Raw genomic sequence first — 21,003 nt, 5'->3', positions numbered from 1 at the left:
TAGATCAAAAGGGGAGTAATATTGAGATAAAGAGACACAGTCAGATGAAAAAGAAGAGTTAGAGTTAGATGAAAAGGGGAGTTACGGTCAGAGTAAAAATTAGTTGGAGTTAGATGAAAAGGGGAGTTATGGTCAGACACAGAGTTATAGTCAGATAAAAAAAGAAGAGCTACAGTCACAGTAAAAAGCAGAGTTAGAGTTAGATGAAAAGGGGAGTTATAGTGAGAGTAAAAAGTAGTTGGAGATAGATGAACAGGGTAGTTATGGTCAGAGCGACGAAAAAGAAGAGGTACAGTCAGATGAAAAAGAAGAGCTACAGTCACAGTAAAAAGCAGAGTTACAGTCAGATGAAAAGGAGAGTTACAGTCAGAGTAAAAAGTCATTGGAGTTAGATGAAAAGGGGAGTAATATTGAGATAAAGGCAAGGCAAGGCAGTTTATTTGTATAGCACATTTCATGTACAGGACAATTCAAAGTGCTTTACATAAAACAAAGACATTACAGATATTTAGAATAGTAAAAGGCATCAACACATAATCAACACATAATCACAATAAAATAATAAATTACATTAAAATGATTAAAAGCAAGATAAGTTAAAAAAAAGTTACCGTGCACCAAGGACGCCCCCAAGGGGTGGCCAGGGGTGGCCAGTGCCACCCTGAACAAAAAGCTGGCCACCCCACTGGCCACCCCAGAAAATATTGTATTTTTCTTTTTCTTTCTTTTTTTCTTTTTACTATAACACGGCACAGCACACTTTGTTTATATTTGAATGTCAAACTATTTCAAAAGCTAATAAGAAAAGTAAATAAAAAGTATTTTAATCAGGCACACACAGAGGGCACCTCACATGTAGGGTCCTACTGAAAGGGCCTTTGAGCGAGGACACCGAAGCAGGAAGATCAACGAGCGATGTTGCCACTGGTAATAGAAAGGACACAATCAGCTCTACAAAAGACTTGTCAGTAAGTATATAATAAAACCACAAGTACTTCAGTTTAATGGTTTTCTACCAACTGTTGGTGGGGTTTAAATAATTACAGGGATGATGGCTAGCGCTAACATGTGGATGTAGATGACCTGGAATGAATGGCAATAACGTTAGCCAATGTTCAGCAAATCAAGCCATTCATAAGTTAACGTTTGCACACGTTAGGTAGTTAATAACATTATTAACCTTATCTTCGTTAGATGGAGAACATTTCTAACAACCTTGTTAGCTGTCTGAATGCTACTGCCCAGGCAGCTAACATTATAAAGAATTTGCTATAATAGTGTCATGATTTAATTAGTCACTGTGTGCTAACATTATGTCATTTTGCAGACAATGAAGAGAAAGTCTTCCAAAGATATTACCTCCTTCTTCTCTAAGAGACAGACAGTTACAGGAGAGCAGCACAGGGCTAATGCTAGGCAGCCAGAGAAAGAATCAGAGAGAATGACACTGTGGTTACACCTGAAGGCAACTTGAGCCAACCGCAAATGTCTCCCTGACGTCAGTTATACTAGATTTATTTCTCAGAACAATATCACAGAGTTGATCGAATCCTAGACCTTTTCTTGGAGTATAACATTACCGTCCTTGTGCTTCTTCCATAACTGTTATTTATTACTCCAGCTTTAGCTATAGTGTAATGTTGAGAGTTTGGTGCTGTGTTGGCAAGAATTTCTCCTCTGGGGATGAATAGTAATAGTTAAAAATGATATCCTGATGTTGTAATCTGGGGGCTGTAGTAACACTCAGATACTAAATCATCTTATAGAAACAGCAGGCTCTGTTTATGATGATCAATATCTTTTACAGTAGAGGGCTCAGAACAGCTGGATCCCGACCAGCCCAGGCCTCCAGGTAGTGGACCTGCTCATGGACCAGCAGGTGAGGATGATGTTTTCCTGGTGGCAGAATTGATGTTTAGCAGATCAGTTCTGAAAGAAGGTCTTGTCATTATACTTTTTTATAATAATGACAACTTTTCTCTGTTGTTTTAGACATGTCCCAGTCACGAGCAGATGGACCAAAACAGCCATATCTAAAGGTTTACCCTTGGACCGTGTACAGCGACAGGAGACGGGGCTTCAACTACAAGTGGTTCTGCATTCATAAGTGGTTGGAGTATAATAATTTCCATGTTTACTGCTTATTGGTCACACAGATCCCTGAGTGAGTGAGTGAGTGCCCTCTCTTTGCCATTTTGCCCCTGTAATTTTGTCTTTGGTCACAAATATTGATAAAATAAACACATGAGAATGTAAATAAATGCAAATTGATAATAAATGTGCAATCTAATGGAGAGAAGAGTCAGTGTGCTGATGTTCATTAAGGTTGTTTGAGTAGGTTAACGCTGTAGTTGCCATATACATTGAGAGAAACAAGTCTGTTCAGATATGCCCAAAATGTCCCTCCCCATATGCCATTATGGGATAATATAATATTAATATATTACCCTGTATGGCATGACCCCAGACCCCTTAGCTGAATTTGGTCCCCCACCCACACAACCAAGGCTGTAATAAATGAAAATAGCCTTCCCTATATAATGGCAGATAATTTCATTTAGTCTTTTTCTAGGAACACTTCTGATCAGAAGTTCTTATGTGCTATAAGCTCAAACTGACCCCCTTCATGTTTTTGTTCAGCAGACTACATGGACTTGTGTAGTTACGCATCTCAGACTTAACAACCTTTGGCCACCCTGCTATTTTCTCTGGCCACCATATGGCCACCCCTAAAAAAAATCTCTGTGGGCATCCCTGCCGTGCAGATTTCATGTATAGACACATGAGAAAAGAAATGTTTTTAACCTGGATTTAAAAATGTCTACATTTGGGGAAAGTTTAATCTCCACTGGCAGTTTGTTCCATTTGTTTGCAGCATAACAGCTAAATGCTGCTTCTCCATGTTTAGTCTGGACTCTGGACTGGACTAGTTGACCAGAGTCTTTGGACCTAAGAGCTCTGCTAGGTTTATATTCTCTGAACACATCACAGATGTATTCTGGGCCTAAACCATTCTGGGATTTGTAAACAAGCAGAAGGGTTTTAAAATCTATTCTGTGACTGACAGGAAGCCAGTGTAAAAATTTCAAAACTGGTGTGATGTGTTCAGATCTCTTAGTCCTGGTTAAAACTCTAGCAGCAGCGTTCTGGATGAGCTGCAGATGTTTAATGCTCTTTTTAGGAAGTCCTGTTAAAAGACCATTACAGTAATCCAGTCTACTGGAGATGAATGCATGGATGAGTTTCTCTTGGTCTTTCTGGGAAACTAAACTTTTAATTCTGTTGATGTTTCTGAGCTGGTAAAAAGCTGTCTTAGTGACAGCTTTGATGTGGCTGCTGAAAGTCAGATCTGAGTCTATCAACACTCCCAGGTTACGAACTTGGTTGGTGATTTTAAGAGCCCGAGTCTCCAGGTGTTTGCCAATGCTGACACTCTTCTCTTTGCTACCAAACAGAATAATCTCAGTTTTGTCTTCATTTAATTGTAGAAAATTCTCCCTCATCCAGGTGTTTATTTGCTCCAGACACTGACACATTAAGTCTATTGGACTGCAGTCATCTGGTGACAGAGACACATAAAGTTGTGTATCATCTGCATAATTTTGATAACTAATGCTATAGTTCTGTAATATTTTACCCAAAGGGAGCATATACAAGTTGAACAGAAGAGGTCCAAGGACTGACCCCTGGGGGACTCCACAAGTCATGGCCACTCGCTCGGATTCATAGCTGCCGATCGTAACAAAATAACTCCGGCCTTCTAAATAGGACCTGAACCAGTTAAGGACCACTCCAGAAAGTCCAACCCAGTTTTCCAGCCTGTGCAACAGGATTCTGTGATCTACAGTATCAAACGCAGCACTGAGATCCAACAGAACCAGGACTGATACTTGACCAGAATCAGTATTCAACCTAATGTCATTTAACACTTTGACCAGAGCTGTTTCAGTGCTGTGATGAGGTCGGAAGCCGGACTGAAATTTATCAAGATTTCCACTTTCATTTAAAAAGTCATGAAGCTGGTGAAATACAACTTTTTCAATAATCTTGGAAATAAAAGAGAGGTTAGAGACAGGTCTATAGTTGTTCATTATAGAGGCGTCTAGAGTCCTTTTCTTTAGGAGTGGCTTAATAGCAGCTATCTTTAGTGACTTGGGAAAAATGCCTGATGCCAGTGAGCTGTTAACTATCAGTAGGAGATCACTTTCTACTGAGGTAAAAACTGTTTTTAAAAAGTCGGATGGTATCATGTCCAGAGTGCATTTTGTTGATTTCAAATGCCAAACTGTTTCTTGTAGGACTTTTAAATTCACCATTTTAAATTGCGACATGACATCAGAATTGTTTCCGGGTTTTAGGCACAGACTAATTTTCTTGTTTGACTGTGTGGAATTAATATTTTGCCTAATTGTTTTAATTTTTTGGCTAAAAAAGTTTGCAAATTGGTTGCATTTCTCAGTGGAAAGGAGCTCTGGGTTTATCTGTATAGGAGGATTAGTAAGTTTTTCAATCATAGCAAACAGAGTGCGAGAATTGTTGACATTCCTGTTAATCATTTAAGATAAATGCAGCTCTCTGGCCTTGCACAGCTCATTGTTATAGTTACGCAGGCTTTGTTTGTACAGCTCATAGTGAATTTGAAGTTTATTTTTCCGCCATTTCCGCTCAGTTTTTCTGCATTCTCTTTTTAGGCTGGTAACCACAGTGGTGTTTCTCCATGGTGTTTTCTGTTTGCTCAAGTTGCTCTTGATTCTTATTGGTGCAACAGCATCCATTACATTCAAGATTTTCAGATTGAAATGATCCAGGAGTCCATCAACTGACTCTGCACTGGTTGTTGGTAACATAGCTATGGCCTCCACAAACTTAGCACTTGTTCTTTCATTAATATACCTCTTCCTAACGGAGAAGCAGGTTGGTTGAACATTCTGAGTGATCAGTAAATCAAACAAAATACAAAAATGGTCAGACAAGGCCAAGTCAGTGACAGCTACAGAAAAAATTTCCACACCCTTTGAAATAACCAGGTCCAGAATGTGACCTCGAATGTGGGTCGGTTCTTTTACATGTTGCCACAAACCAAACATGTCCAATATGGAACAAAATTCCTTGACATTACCATCCATCATGTTATCTATGTGAATGTTAAAATCCCCAGTTATGATGAAATGGTTAAAATCAGTAGAGATAACCGACAATAATTCAGAAAATTCATCAATAAAATTTGCACAATGTCCTGGACGTCTGCAGATGATTAGAAATAGGATTTTAGGAATGCCCCTTAAAATAAAACTAAGATATTCAAAAGAAGTAAAATCACCAAATGAAATTTCTTTACACTGGAATGAATCGTTAAATAAGGCAGCTTAAAGAGACACAGTCAGATGAAAAAGAAGAGATACAGTGAGAGTAAAAAGCAGAGTTAGATGAAAAGGGGAGTTACGGTCAGAGTAAAAATTAGTTGGAGTTAGACAAGGGGAGTTATGGTCAGACACAGAGTTACAGTCAGATGAAAAAGAAGAGTTACAGTCAGAGGAAAAAGCAGAGTTAGAGTTAGATGAAAAGGGGAGTTACAGTCAGAGAAAAAAAATAGTTGTAGTTAGATTAAAAGGAGAGTTATGGTCAGACGAAAAGTTACACTCAGATGAAAATGAAGAGCTACAGAGAGAGAAAAAGTAGAGTTAGAGTTAGATGAAAAGGGGAGTAATATTGAGATAAAGACACACAGATGAAAAAGAAGAGTCACAATCAGATGCAAATGAAGAGCTACACTCGGCGTAAAAAGCAGAGTTCGAGTTAGATGAAAAGGAGAGTAACATTCAAATAAAGAGTCACAGTCAAATGAAAATGAAGAGCTACAGAGAGAGTGAAAAGCAGATTTAGAGTGAGATAAAAAGGGGAGTAATATTGAGATAAAGAGACACAGTCAGATGAAAAAGAAGAGTTAGAGTTAGATGAAAAGGGGAATTATGGTCAGACACAGAGTTACAGTCAGATAAAAGAGAAGAATTACAGTCAGATGAAAAAGTAGAGTTACAGTCAGAGTAAAAAGCAGAGTTAGAGTTAGATGAAAAGGGGAGTTACAGTCAGACAAAAAAAATTGTTGGAGTTACATTAAAAGGAGAGTTCTGGTCAGATGAAGAGTTACAGTCAGATGAAAAAGCAGAGTTAGAGTTAGATGAAAAGGGGAGTAATATTGAGATAAAGAGTCACAGTCAGATGAAAAAGAGGAGCTACAGTCAGATTAAAAAGCAGAGTTAGAGTTAGATGAAAAGGGGAGTTACAGTCAGAGTAAAAAGTAGTTAGAGTTAGATGAAAAGGGAGTAATATTCAAATAAAGAGTCACAGTCAGATGAAAAAGAAGAGTCACAGTCAGATGAAAAGGAGAGTTACAGTCAGAGTAAAAAGGAGGGTTGGAGTTAGATGAAAAGGGGAGTAATGTTGAAAAAGAAGGGTTACAGTCAGATGAAAAAGAAGAGTTACATTCAAAGTAAAAAGCAGAGATAGAGTTAGATGAAAAGCAGAGTTACAGTCAGAGAAAAAAAGTCATTGGAGTTAGATTAAAAGGAGAGTTATTGTCAGATGAAGAGTTACAGTCAGATGAAAAAGAAGAGTTACAGTCAGAGTAAAAAGGAGGGTTGGAGTTAGATTAAAAGGAGAGCTATCGTCAGATGAAAAAGAAGAGTTAAAGTCAGATGAAAAGGGGAGTTACAGTCAGAGAAAAAGTAGTTGGAGTTAGATTAAAAGGAGAGTTATGGTCAGAGAAAGAGTTAAAGTCAGAAGAAAAAGGAGAGTTACAGTCAGAGTGAAAAGGAGGTTTGGAGTTTGTTGAAACGGGGAGTAATGTTCAAATAAAGAGTCACAGTCAGATGAAAAAGAAGAGTTACAGTCAGATGAAAAAGGAGGGTTGGAGTTAGAAGAAAATGGGACTAATGTTCAAACAAAGAGTCACAGTCAACTGAAAAAGAAGAGTTACAGTCAGATGAAAAAGAAGAGTTACAGTCAAGAGTGAAAAGGAGGGTTGGAGTTAGATGAAAAGGGGAGTAATGTTCAACTAAACAGTCACAGTTAGATGAAAAAGAAGAGTCACAGTCAGAGGAAAAAGAGTTACAGTCAGATGAAAAAGAAGAGTTACAGTCAAGAGTGAAAAGGAGGGTTGGAGTTAGATGAAAAGGGGAGTAATGTTCAACTAAAGAGTCACAGTCAGATGAAATAGAAGGGTTATAGTCAGATGAAAAAGAAGAGTCACAGTCAGCGGAAAATGAAGAGTTAAAGTCAGATGAAAAAGAAGAGTCACAGTCAGCGGAAAATGAAGAGTTAAAGTCAGATGAAAAAGAAGAGTTACAGTCAGATGAAAAAGAAGAGTTACAGTCGGAGTGAAAAGGAGGGTTGGAGTTTGTTGAAACGGGGAGTAATGTTCAAATAAAGAGTCACAGTCAGATGAAAAAGAAGAGTTACAGTCAGATGAAAATGAAGAGTTACAGCCAGAGTAAAAAGGAGGGTTGGAGTTAGATGAAAAGGGGAGTAATGTTCAACTAAAGAGTCACAGTCAGAGGAAAATGAAGAGTTACAGTCAGAGCAAAAAGCAGAGTTAGAGTTAGATGGAAAGGTGAGTAATGTTTAGATAAAGAGTCACAGTCAGATGAAAAAGAAGGGTTATAGTCAGATGAAAAAGAAGAGTCACAGTCAGACGAAAATGAAGAGTCACAGTCAGATGAAAAAGAAGAGTCACAGTCAGATGACAAACAAGAGTTACAATCAGATGAAAAAGAAGAGTTACAGTCAGATGAAAAAGAAGAGTTACAATCAGATTAAAAAGCAGAGTTAGAGTTAGAAGAACAGTGGAATTACAGTCAGAGAAAAAAGTAATTGGAGTTAGATTAAAAAGGAGAGTTATGTTCAAATGAAGAGTTACAGTCAGATGAAAAAGAAAAGTTACAGTCAGATGAAAAAGACGAGTCACAGTCAGATGACAAACAAGAGTTACAATCAGATGAAAAGGAAGAGTTACAGTCAGTAAAAAGCAGAGTTAGAGTTACATGAAAAGTGGAATTACAGTCAGAGAAAAAAGTAATTGGAGTTAGATTATAAAGGAGAGTTATGGTCAGATGAAGAGTTTCAGTCAGATGAAAAAGAAGAGTTACAGTCAGATGAAAAAGGAGGGTTGGAGTTAGATGAAAAGGGGAGTAATGTTCAAATAAAGAGTCACAGTCAGATGAAAAGAGTTAAAATCAGATGAAAAAGAAGAGTTACAGTCAGATGAAAAAGAAGAGTTACAGTCAGAGTAAAAAGAGTTACAGAGTAAAAAGAAGAGTTACAATCAGATGAAGAAGAAGAGTTATAGTCAGATGAAAAGGAAGAGTTACAGTGAGAGAAAAAAAACTAGTTGGAGTTACATTAAAAGGAGAGTTATCGTCAGATGACAAAGAGGAGTTACAGTCGGTGTAAAAAGCAGAGTTAGAGTTAGATGAAAAGGGGAGGAATTTTGAGATAAAAAGACACAGACAGATGAAAAAGGACAGTCACAGAGAGAGTAAGAAGCAGAGTTAGAGTTAGATGAAAAGGGGAGTAATATTCAAATAAAGAGTCACAGTCAGACGAACAAGAAGAGCTACAGTCAGAGTAAAAAGCCGAGTTAGAGTTAAAGCGAGAGTTAGAGTTTGATGAAAAGAGGAGTTACAGTCAGAGTAAAAAGTTGTTGGAGTTAGATAAAAAGGGGAGTTATGGTCAGATGAAGAGTTACAGTCAGAGTGAAAAGGAGGGTTGGAGTTAGATTAAAAGGAGAGTTATCGTCAGATGAAGAGTCACAGTCAGATGAAAAAGAAGAGTTGCAGTCAGAGTAAAAAGGAGGGTTGGAGTTAGATTAAATGGGGAGTAATGTTAAAAGAAATAGTCACAGTCAGATGAAAAAGAAGAGTTACAGTCAGAGTAAAAAGGAGGGTTGGAGTTAGATGAAATGGGGAGTAATGTTAAAAGAAAAAGTCACAGTCAGATGAAAAAGAAGAGTCACAGTCAGATGAAAAAGAAGAGTTACAGTCACATGAAAAAGAAGAGTTAGAGTCAGATAACGAAGAGTTACAGTTAGAGAAAAAAAGTAACTGGAGTTAGATTAAAAGGAGAGTTATCGTCAGATGACAAAGAGGAGTTAGAGTCAGTGTAAAAAGCAGAGTTAGAGTTAGATGAAAAGGGGAGTAATTTTGAGATAAAGATACACAGACAGATGAAAAAGGAGAGTCACACAGAGAGTAAGACGCAGAGTTAGAGTTAGATGAAAAGGGGAGTAATATTCAAATAAAGAGTTACAGTCAGATGAAAAAGCAGAGTTAGAGTTAGATGAAAAGGGGAGTTAGAGTCAAAGAAAAAGAAGATTTATAGTCATGTGAAAACAGAGTTACACACAGGTTAAAAGGGGAGTTTGAGTCAGAGTAAAAAAGAGTTACAGTCAGATGAAAAAGAAGAGTCACAGTCAGATGAAAAAGAAGAGTTACAATCAGATGAAAAAGAAGAGTTACAGTCAGATGAAAAAGAAGACTTACAATCAGAGTTGAAAGGAGAGTTAGAGCTAGATGAAAAGGGGAGTTACGGTTAGATGAAGAGATACAGTCAGATAAAAAAGAAGAATTACAGCCAGAGTAAAAAGGAGAGTTGGAGTTAGATGAAAAGGGGAGTACTGTTCAAATAAAGAGTCACAGTCAGATGAAAAAGAAGAGTTACAGGCAGAGTAAAAAGGAGGGTGTGAGTTAGAAGAAAAGGGGAGTAATGTTAAAAAAAGAGTCAGTCAGATGAAAAAGAAGAGTTACAGCCAGATCAAAAGAGCATTACAGTGAGATGAAAAAGAAGAGTTATAGACCAAAACAGGCCTCACGACAAAGTTCAGGGGTGCGACCCAGAGGCCGAGCTGACAAGAGGGTCAGTTCAGGACGGCAGCCTGGAGGTCGGACAGACCGGGGTAGAATCTCCGGTGGTCGACCTGGAGGTCGAGAAGACTTGGACCGGACCTCTGGAGGACAGGCAGGCTTGGACCGGTGCTCCTGACGGGCAGGCTGGATCACCGGAGGCTGAGCAGTCTGGATCGCAGGCTGGATCTCCGGAGGCTGAGCAGGCTGGATCTCCGGAGGCTGAGAAGTCTGGATCTCCGGAGGCTGAGCAGGCAGAAGAGAGGCGTCACATCCGTTGACCCCCTCAGGAACAGGGACCAGAAGAGAGGCGTCACATCCGTTGACCACCTCAGGAACAGGGACCAGAAGACAGAACCCGGAGACGTGGACGTCGGAGCTGGTGGCGGCACAGGAGACCAGGAGGACTTCCCCAAACACTGCGACTTCCTTCTCGAGCGTCTTCTCGGTTTAGATGGCTTTAGAGGAGTGCTCCAATGGACCCCCTCGGAGGTTGCATGAGGGGCGTCAAACAGGTCCCTGTTAATGGCTGCCAAATGAGTACACACAGGGGCATGCCATCTGGACCTTCTGGGTGGAGGTGTCCTAAAAGCCAATCCGGTTCCCATGAAACACGACTGCTGGGAATAATCCAGCGGCTCTGGCTCTGGATCCAACCCACGGAGCCATCCCACCAGTTCACTGGAGGGAATGCTCACGGGAGGGCTCCGCTCCCTGCGCCTGGACGATCTCCTCCTCCGGTACCTTTTGGGAGGAAACTTGGGGAGCGGAGGATCTAGGTCCACACTGGTCGGAGAGCACTTAGCTGCCTCTCGGTTAAGATACTCAAACAAGGTCATCATACCGCCTGCTGGGTCCATTTCTGGTCAGATCCTACTGTCACGGACTGCGGTGGAGGTGAGGACCCAATTGCAGGCAGTCAGGGCAGGAGGCAGAACTCGGTGCAAGTAACAGGGTTTATTTTCAAAATGCAGGAAGAGGGAACCACACATGACGGGGGATAAACCATACAACATGTACAGCATATGACCACATAAGAGCATATACGAGGATCTGACCAGGAGTGACTGAAAACCAAGGACATATATACACGGAGGGAGTAATGGGGAACAGGTGAAGCGGATGAGTAATCAGACCATGTGGTCTAACGAGGCAGAAACAGAAACCACAGAGCACACAAGGAAAAAACTAACAGAAACCAAAAGCCCAAACCATGATCTCAAAGCAGAAACAAATGACAAAAACCAGAACCACAACCCAAAACTACAACCAGAAAATGATGAACATGACCCCCACACAGCCCATGAGCGTGACAGTAATGTTCAAATAAAGAGTCACATTCAGATTAAAAAAAGAGTTACAGTCAGATGAATAAGAAGAATTTCAGTGAGAGTAAAAAGCAGAGTTAGAGTTAGATGAAAAGGGGAGTTACGGTCAAAAGAAAAAGAGGAGTTATATTCTGGTGAAAACAGAGTTACACACAGGTTAAAAAGGGAGTTACAGTCAGAGTAAAAAGTAGTTGGAATTAGATGAAAAGGGGAGTTACGGTCAGATGAAGAGTTACAGTCAGATGAAAAAGAAGAGTTATATTCAAAGTAAAAAGGAGAGTTACAGTTAGATGAAAAGGAAGAGTTATAGTCAGGTGAAAAGAGAGTTACAGTCAGGTGAAAAGGGAAGTTACAGTTAGATTAAAGGGATCAGTTACAGTCAGATGAAATAAAAGAGTTACAATGAGAGTAAAATGCATGATAAGGGGAGTAATGTTCAGATAAAGAGTCAAAGTCAGATGAAAAAGAAAAGTTAGATTGAGTTGAAACAGGAGAGTTACAGTCAGATGAAAAGTTACACTCACATGAATAAGTATAAGGGCCCGTTTGAGACATTCAGAATTACCCTCTCACAGACACGTGAAATTTAATTCATTCACACATTATCCTGAAACCTCTCATATATCATACTGAAATCATTCACACATTATAGTAAAACCTCTCATGCAGTATACTGAAACTGCCTCTTATATACTGTACTGAAATTTCCTCTCATATGCATACTTAAATGCTCTTATACACTATAGTGAAATGCTCTCACATACTATACTGAAAAGCTCTCACATACTATACTGAAATGCTCTGATATACTATAGCGAAATGCTCTCACATACTATACTGAAATGCTTTCACATACTATACTGAAATGCTCTCACATTCTGTACTGAAATGTTCTCATACACCATACTGAAAAGCTCTCACATACTATACCGAAATGCTCTGATACACTATACTGAAATGCTTTCACATACTATACTGCAATGCAGCTTCCTGTATCATCCTTGACTCAGTGTTTAATAAAGGAAGTTCTCAACCCTATGTCACTGTTTTCATTTGTCACTGTTTAAGTCAGTGTTGAAGCATCATGCTTATGTAACTGAAATAGTAACTGTGTTGTTGTATTTATAACATTACATTGAAATCTGTGGCCGGGACACAGACATTTCCAACTTGTCATCTTGTTTGCATAAAAGCATAGCAGGTGTAGCTTCTGTTCAATGTCAGTGGGAATATTAAATTCTATTGATGTGGTCATGAGTTTATGATGACTTAGTGAAGCAGCTGGCTTCTTCAATACTATACTGGCCTCAGCAGATACTATTAGACAGCAACCGGATAACTGACAGTAGCAAGTCTGAATGAGGACACGCTAACTAGCCACCTAGCATAACTCGGCCCTTAAGATATGCAGTGCTGTCAAAGGAAGACCTGGACAACATATTCTTCACCTATGTTTGGAGTATTCTTCAGGATATGCCTCACAGTGCTGTTAGGTCTTCGTTTTAAAGCACTGTATATCCCAATGGCCGAGTTATGCTAGGTGGCAATGTCCCCATTCAGACTTCCTGCTGTCGGTTGTCCAGCTGATGTCGCATTAACCCTTAATAGTCTCTGCTGAGGCCAGAATAGTATTGAAGATGCCAGCTGCTTCACTGAGATTACTTCCAGGCAACTGAACACATTAATACAGCATAAGTCTTCGCAAAACATCTGTCATGATGTTCTCCAACTTCTTCTTCTTCGGTTTGTTCTGGAAATGCACTCCTGTTTTTTTTCTACTATGTGACATCCGTTTCAACTGAAATGATTTCCTTTTCAAGTGAAATCTGCTCTCACACACCCATTCAGAATTGCTTTCATACATACTAGTGAAATGCAATTTCAGAAATTTCACTATAGTGTGTGGATGATTTCAGTATAGTGTTTAAGAGCATTTCAATATAGTATATATAAGAGCAGATTTCAGTAAAGTGTTTGAGAGCATTTCAATATAGTATATGAGAGCATTTTAGTATAGTATTCATTCATTCATTCTCTGTACCGCTTGGTCCATTACGGGCCGTGGGTAAGCTGGAGCCTATCCCAGCATTAACAGGTGAGAGGCAGGGTACACCCTGGACAGGTCACCAGTCCATCGCAGGGCCAACACATAGGTGACAAACAACCATTCACACTCGCAGGGAGAATTTAGAGTAATCAATTAACCTAACATGCATGTCTTTGGATGGTGGGAGGAAGCCGGAGTTCCCCGGAGAGAACCCACGCATACAGGGGGAGAACATGCAAACTCCACACAGAAAGGTCACCGGCCTCAAGGTACGAACCTCCCCCAAGCCGAGATTCGAACCAGCAACCTTCTTGTTGTGAGGCTGCGGTGCTAACCACCACACCGCCATGCATAAATTTATTTTTTTTTAATAGTATATCATTTTAGTATAGTAAATGAGAGAAAATTTCAGTATAGTATATAAGAGGCAGTTTCAGTATAGTATATGAGAGGTTTGAGTATAATGTGTGAATGACTTAAATTTCACATGTGTCTGTGAGAGGGTAATTCTGAATAATGTCTCAAATGGCCCCTCATAAAAAGAGTTACAGTCAGATGAAAAAGAAGAGTTATACGCAAGATTTATACGTCTGGATAGAAATTTGGACCATAATAAAAAGGAATTGTGTAAGAATTGTGTAAGAATAAATTAAAAAAAAGGAAATCCTCCTCTTGTGTGTTTCATTCACTTCTAAACCTCCAGCCTCCAGTCTGGTCCCGCTCTGCTGGAATGAAGGATCAAAGCTACTTTTCACACTGACTGCTACATGCTGGCAGCAGACTGGCTCCTTATTTATCTGAATGCATTTTATAACATGGAAGTTTTGTTTCACAACGACAGAACAAATTTTTAAGTTACAGGTCTGTGAGATCCAGAAATCGTGCTTGTTTGTAGGTGACCAAACACTTATTTTGGCCAGAGACTTCACAGAGATGCATATCTGTTTAAGATGTCACTTTTTGTAATAAACCATAATTTTATATTATACATCAAGCTGATGTCCAGAGCTCTTCTTTTACCTGAAAGTATTTTGACACACCACTAGCTTAAAGTACTTTACTACAAAATAGCATGATCCAGAGGATAAGATCTTCATATGATGAAGTTATCATATTACAGAAACAACTATGAAGACACCAAGGACACCAAAAGAAAAAACGACAGTACGGCACAGAGAAAAGAGGAGAAGTCAACCATACAATGGCTTCATCACACAAACTACAAAATGCCATCACAAACCATTTTTCCACATCACCTGCTTCCACAAAATAAGCAACACAATAGCATTGCAAGCCAGAAAGTGGTCCACTGCAATAGTTCAATGTAGCTGTTCTATTCACACCTTAAACTGCATCAAATGTGTCAGAAAATGTCTGGAGAAACCAGTGAAGGAAATCTTAAAGACTAGAAACTGCCAACTTACCTGTTCCTAATTTTAGACCTGGCAGACAAGATCTTTTCCATCTTAAAAGTGATGATGGAGGAGGAGGACTAGGGGTGTATCTTTTTTCCTCCACATTTAAAGGACTTCCATACAAGTTGTGTCTGATTGTTGCTGGTCTCTCAGAAGATTTATGGCGTGGCGATGGAGAAGGTGGAGGGGGCGAGGTGTTGGGAGGGTGTTCTGGTGGATGCAAATGCCCAGTCTTCACATAACATTGTGTTTGTGGGCTTGTTGAGCAGCGTACACCCCTCTGCATGCTGACTTCCTGCAGCTCTTTGAATCTCTTCAGCCTTCTCAATTTCCAGTCTCCTGGACTTCATGTCTGCAAAGATCGTTCTGCTTTTAGTCTTCGGTTCCTGTAAAACAGACACGTTAGTTGAACCAGTTGGAAATAATTACATATGCTATACTAATATTCTATATACTAATATATACTGATGTATTAATATTAATACTAGTTGATTAATACTAGTGATTCTAGGCAAGTAACATTATAACATCTAACTGTACAGATGTGGAATAACTAAACTATTTCTTGGCTAAAATTGCAAGAACAGCACTAATATGTATGTTTTCCAATTTCCTACTTTAACTTAATCTAAAACATATTGTTATGATCATGACAGCCTTTAATTAATGTTAACTCTAATTTCTAGAGTGAATTGTTTTTGCTTGTAATTTGTGATCTTACGATCTGATCGCTGTACTGCAGGCAGTTAATTCTTTCCTTCAAAGTAAAAATAAAAGAACAGAAACACTGCTTGTTTTTCCTATTTTAATTTTCCTAAACCAAAATTAATATTAGGATAACAGTTCATTATCTAATTTCTGTATTGTACTTAGAATGATAGTAGAAAAACTTACAAGCATCACAATTTTACATTTCTTCATCTGAGTTAAGTTACATGATACAGAAATTATTTCTGGTCTGCAAATGTGTTTTTCCTTTTTTTTTCTTCTTAATATATATTGTGTGTGTTTTAATTTTATGTTTCAAAGGAAAAAAATTACCTGCCTGAAATTAAACCAATCCTTATGGGTGTTGGATTATATTTATCCCTAAAACAAAGGTGATTTTTCTCACAATAGGGAGGAGGGTAAAGTTGGTTACTTACATTGTAGTCAAAAACAGGCTGATTCTCAAATCTCTGCTGATGCAGGAAAATGTTTTTCCTTCCTAGAAAATCCATGAGTGTCGCTGTTTTCCAAAATTGTTGGTCAAAAGGCTCTGAAATAAAGTCAGTGCTTTCTCCTGGTCTGGTGTCCGACTGAAATGGAACTCTGTACAATAGAACACGCTGTCCTGCTCTTGGAATGTTCCGTTGCCATAGAGATTTATGTTGTCATTTAAATATGCAAATTAGATTATTCCTTTGATATTTAAAAAAATATTTTGCTTTGATAAAGACAAGGCAGTTTATTTGTACAGCACATTTCATGTACAGGACAATTCAAAGTGCTTTACATAAAATAACAAACAACAGAACAAATTTTTAAGTTACAGGTCTGTGAGATCCAGAAATCGTGCTTATTTGTAGGTGACCAAACACTTATTTTGGCCAAAGACTTCACAGAGATGCATATCTGTTTAAGATGTCACTTTTTGTAATAAACCATAATTTTATATTATACATCAAGCTGATGTCCAGAGCTCTTCTTTTACCTGAAAGTATTTTGACACACCACTAGCTTAAAGTACTTTACGACAAAATAGCATGATCCAGAGGATAAGATCTTCATATGATGAAGTTATCATATTACAGAAACAACTATGAAGACACCAAGGACACCAAAAGAAAAAACGACAGTACGGCACCGAGAAAAGAGGAGAAGTTGTCAACCATACAATGGCTTCATCACACAAACTACAAAATGCCATCACAAACCATTTTTCCACATCACCTGCTTCCACAAAATAAGCAACACAATAGCATCGCAAGCCAGAAAGTGGTCCACTGCAATAGTTGAATGTAGCTGTTCTATTCACACCTTAAACTGCATCAAATGTGTCAGAAAATGTCTGGAGAAACCAGTGAAGGAAATCTTAAAGACTAGAAACTGCGAACTTACCTGTTCCTAATTTTAGACCTGGCAGACAAGATCTTTTCCATCTTAAAAGTGATGATGGAGGAGGAGGACTAGGGGTGTATCTTTTTTCCTCCACATTTAAAGGACTTCCATACAAGTTGTGTCTGATTGTTGCTGGTCTCTCAGAAGATTTATGGTGTGGCGATGGAGAACGTGGAGGGGCGAGGTGTTGGGAGGGTGTTCTGGTGGATGCAAATGCCCAGTCTTCACATAACATTGTGTTTGTGGGCTTGTTGAGCAGCGTACACCCCTCTGCATGCTGACTTCCTGCAGCTCTTTGAATCTCTTCAGCCTTCTCAATTTCCAGTCTCCTGGACTTCATGTCTGCAACGATCGTTCTGCTTTTAGTCTTCGGTTCCTGTAAAACAGACACGTTAGTTGAGCCAGTTGGAAATAATTACATATGCTATACTAATATTCTACATACTAATATATACTGATGTATTAGTATTAATACTAGTTGATTAATACTAGTGATTCTATGCAAGTAACACAATAACATCTAACTGTACAGATGTGGAATAACTAAACTAATTATTGGCTAAAATTGCAAGAACAGCACTAATATGTATGTTTTCCAATTTCCTACTTTAACTTAATCTAAAACATATTGTTATGATCATGACAGCCTTTAATTAATGTTAACTCTAATTTCTAGAGTGAATTGTTTTTGCTTGTAATTTGTGATCTTACGATCTGATCGCTGTACTGCAGGCAGTTAATTCTTTCCTTCAAAGTAAAAGTAAAAGAACAGAAACACTGCTTGTTTTTCCTATTTTAATTTTCCTAAACCAAAATTAAAAATAGGATAACAGTTCATTATCTAATTTCTGTATTGTACTTAGAATGATAGTAGAAAAACTTACAAGCATCACAATGTTACATTTCTTCATCTGAGACAAGTTACGTGATACAGAAATTATTTCTGGTCTGCAAATGTGTTTTTCCTTTTTTTTTTCTTCTTAATATATATTGTGTGTGTTTTAATTTTATGTTTCAAAGGAAAAAAATTACCTGCCTGAAAGTAAACCAATCCTTATGGGTGTTGGATTATATTTATCCCTAAAACAAACGTGATTTTTCTCACAATAGGGAGGAGGGTGAAGTTGGTTACTTACATTGGGGTCAAAAACAGGCTGATTCTCAAATCTCTGCTGATGCAGGAAAATGTTTTTCCTTCCTAGAAAATCCACGAGTGTCGCTGTTTTCCAAAATTGTTGGTCAAAAGGCTCTGAAATAATGTCAGTGCTTTCTCCTGGTCTGGTGTCCGACTGAAATGGAACTCTGTACAATAGAACACACTGTCATGCTCTTGGAATGTTCCGTTGCCATAGAGATTTATGTTGTCATTTAAGTATGCAAATTAGATTATTCCTTTGATATTTAAAAAAATATTTTGCTTTGATAAAGGCAAGACAGTTTATTTGAATAGCACATTTCAGGTACAGGACAATTCAAAGTGCTTTACATAAAACAAAAGCATTACAGATATTTAGAAATAGTAAAACACATCAACACATAATCACAATAAAACAATAAATTACATTAAAATTATTAAAAGCAAGATAAGATAAAAAAGTTAACATGCAGATTTCATGCATAGGCCCATGAGAAAAGAATTGTTTTTAACGTGGATTTAAAAATGTCTCCACTGGCAGTTTGTTCTATTTTTTTGCAGCATAACAGCTAAATGCTGCTTTTCCATGTTTAGTCTGGACTCTGGTCTGGACTAGTTGACCAGAGTCTTTGGATCTAAGAGCTCTGCTAGGTTTATATTCTCTGAACATATCACAGATGTATTCTGGGCCTAAACCATTCTGGGATTTGTAAACAATCAGAAAGGTTTTAAAATCTATTCTGTGACTGACTGGAAGCAAGTGTAAAGATTTCAAAATAAAGTCCTGCATGATTGAATGTTCTTTTTCTAAACTCAGACATTACTGAGTTTGTCTAGCTATGTAATTAATCTGGATGGCATTAATGTGGCATCCAGTGCTACAGTGAGGAATCTTGACCAGGCTCACATAGAAAACAGGTTTCTAGAACCATCTTCTTCCACCTATCTAATATTTCAAAACTCCTGTGTCAGAGTGATTCAGAAAAACTAGTCTATGCTTATTTTTGGTGGCACCACCACCACTTTGAGTTTGTGTTGCAGGTGCAGGATAAAAACTTAAAACGTAGCGAGTAAAGATGGATTATTAAATATTTCATAGCTATAATTGGTTAATAACTACTTAATATATTTATTAGCTAATATTTTATAGATGTGGCCAAACCACATCTAACTGACAAAAACTGAAAACTTCTGACTCTTTACAAAGTTATTTATTTTTTATAGTGAATACAGCAGTGCAACAATAACTATTTACATGTGTGTGATGTATATGATGATGCATATACTCTGGCTTTTCCTGCCATCCTGTCCAGTACACCCAGAGACCCTCCATCACAGATCTCTGCTGGCTTCAGCTCCGCCCGTAGAGCCGTTCGCTCTGTGCCTGTTCCTGGAAGACCTGCCGCATGTTGAAGATGCATCAGTTTGCCTCTGCTTTATAGCGTCTAACAGCTTGTCGTGCATAGCAGCCACACAGCAAATTTGTGGAGTGGAAAAATCTGGAGTTAAGCAAAAATTTGTTAAAGTGTTAGATTTTTGGAGTTTATTTTCCAACTTTGACCTTCGTTTGAGTTAAACAGTACTCCATGGAAGTGTTTTATTTAGGGGTCTATTCCACAGGTGCTCAGGGGTCCTCTTAACTCTACCACAGTGTTAGACTCAGTGTGGCATGGCGTGAGCAGCATCAAAGATTTCATCGTGAGGTATGTAGATAAAAAGCATAATTCTATTAATTTAAGAATATTATATTCTGTTATTTACGAAGATATTTGTTCTTTCAGATAGTACAATATGAGTTTGTTCATGTCGTTACTTTATTCGGTAAACGAGTTCTGTTGCACAGTTGAACTTAACCGAGTTTTTTTTTTTTTTTTTTTTTTTTAAACCACATCTAAGCGTGCTCCGTTAGCCCGGCATGTGTTCCAACCATAGACTGTAAAAAGTAGTCCCTACAGTTGTTTTGACGGTGGCTAACTTCTTTCTAGGAGGCGTTTTCTTCCGTATATTTTTCCTTGAATGTATAGGCGTATTCGTGAGCTTTGGTAAGCTGATGTAGTTTTCTTGCTAACATTTGTGAGAATGCTAACGTTAATGGCGTTGCGATAACATGCCACCTACTTTTTTCTTAATTTCTTTTTCCTAGTTTCTTTGGGTAGACACTCTATTCAGGCAATTGCGTGCAATTCTTTTGAGATAATGTGGGGGAAACGCGAGGACTCGATGTCAAAGTAAGTCCGGACCAACGTGCTAACAGCTAAGTCAGAAAGTTAAGCCGTGTTACGTGGATGTCTTTTCAGACCTTGTAATAGTCACAACAAATCATCAAATCTATTTTAGATGCGACGCATTAGATAATTCAGTTAAAAATACTTTAGTAATTTAATTTTTTAATGATTTTATTTTTATAATGTTAATTCTAAACTTTTATAATTCAATTACAGTCGTCCAAAAAATAATGCCTGTTTTCTCCCTTAACGTCAGGCCAACATGTTAATAAAAGCACAACTTGGAGGAAAAAAGAAATATCTGAAACTGGAAGAAGTTAGCTTCGCAGAGTTTATCACTGCAGGTAAGCTAAATGTTTAACATTCAGCTATTAACAGGATAGGAGATAACTTTGTGACGTGTTTTTGTCATGGCTAGTCCAGCAGAAGTTTCTGATACCAGAGACTACACCACTGAGGGTCACAGATGACCAGGGTGTGGAAGTTGATGAGGATGTTTTTCCAGACCTTGCAACAGCCAAAGAAATATGCTTTTTCATCTACACTGATCAAGGTAGGACATTAAAGAGCTTTTGTTGCAGAAATTTTTTTTTAGGGTTGGACGGTGACTTATAAAATAAGTGTTATTAAATAATAACATCAAAATATAAGATTCTGTCTGTCTACAGTCAGTTGTATGTGAATTTCAGACCTTCCAGTTGCTGAAGCATCCATGATCTCTACTGAGTGTTCAGACCTGACTGAGTATGTGACCCTCACTACTTGTGGTAAGTAGAGCTAATGTAAATGTCAGGTTTTGACTTGAAATAATAAATATCTATTCTGGCATGTGTTACACTTGTTTTAGCTGATTGTAG

The 21,003-nt window shown here is 38.2% G+C and overlaps 2 long non-coding RNA genes across 4 annotated transcripts; both read left to right on the top strand.

The window, feature by feature from the left end:
* Positions 1-876: 876 nt before the first annotated feature.
* Positions 877-2,018, top strand: LOC121639518. The gene is made up of 3 exons (XR_006010180.1): positions 877-968; positions 1,808-1,879; positions 1,993-2,018. It is a non-coding gene; the product is annotated as an uncharacterized LOC121639518 (long non-coding RNA).
* Positions 2,019-19,415: 17,397 nt separating this feature from the next.
* Positions 19,416-21,000, top strand: LOC121639538. Of its 3 annotated transcripts, XR_006010186.1 has the most exons (5): positions 19,641-19,963; positions 20,065-20,149; positions 20,403-20,490; positions 20,565-20,699; positions 20,836-21,000. It is a non-coding gene; the product is annotated as an uncharacterized LOC121639538 (long non-coding RNA). The 3 variants fall into 3 exon arrangements; XR_006010185.1 differs by lacking the exons at positions 19,641-19,963; positions 20,065-20,149 and adding an exon at positions 19,416-19,624; XR_006010184.1 differs by having other exon boundaries at positions 19,641-20,149.
* The last annotated feature ends 3 nt before the right edge of the window (positions 21,001-21,003 follow it).

This window comes from Melanotaenia boesemani, chromosome 1 (genome assembly GCF_017639745.1).
Source record: "Melanotaenia boesemani isolate fMelBoe1 chromosome 1, fMelBoe1.pri, whole genome shotgun sequence".
In the NCBI taxonomy this organism is placed as follows: Eukaryota; Metazoa; Chordata; class Actinopteri; order Atheriniformes; family Melanotaeniidae; genus Melanotaenia; species Melanotaenia boesemani.
The sequence above is the reverse complement of the archived record's forward strand: the minus strand, read 5'-3'. Positions and strand labels throughout refer to the sequence as shown.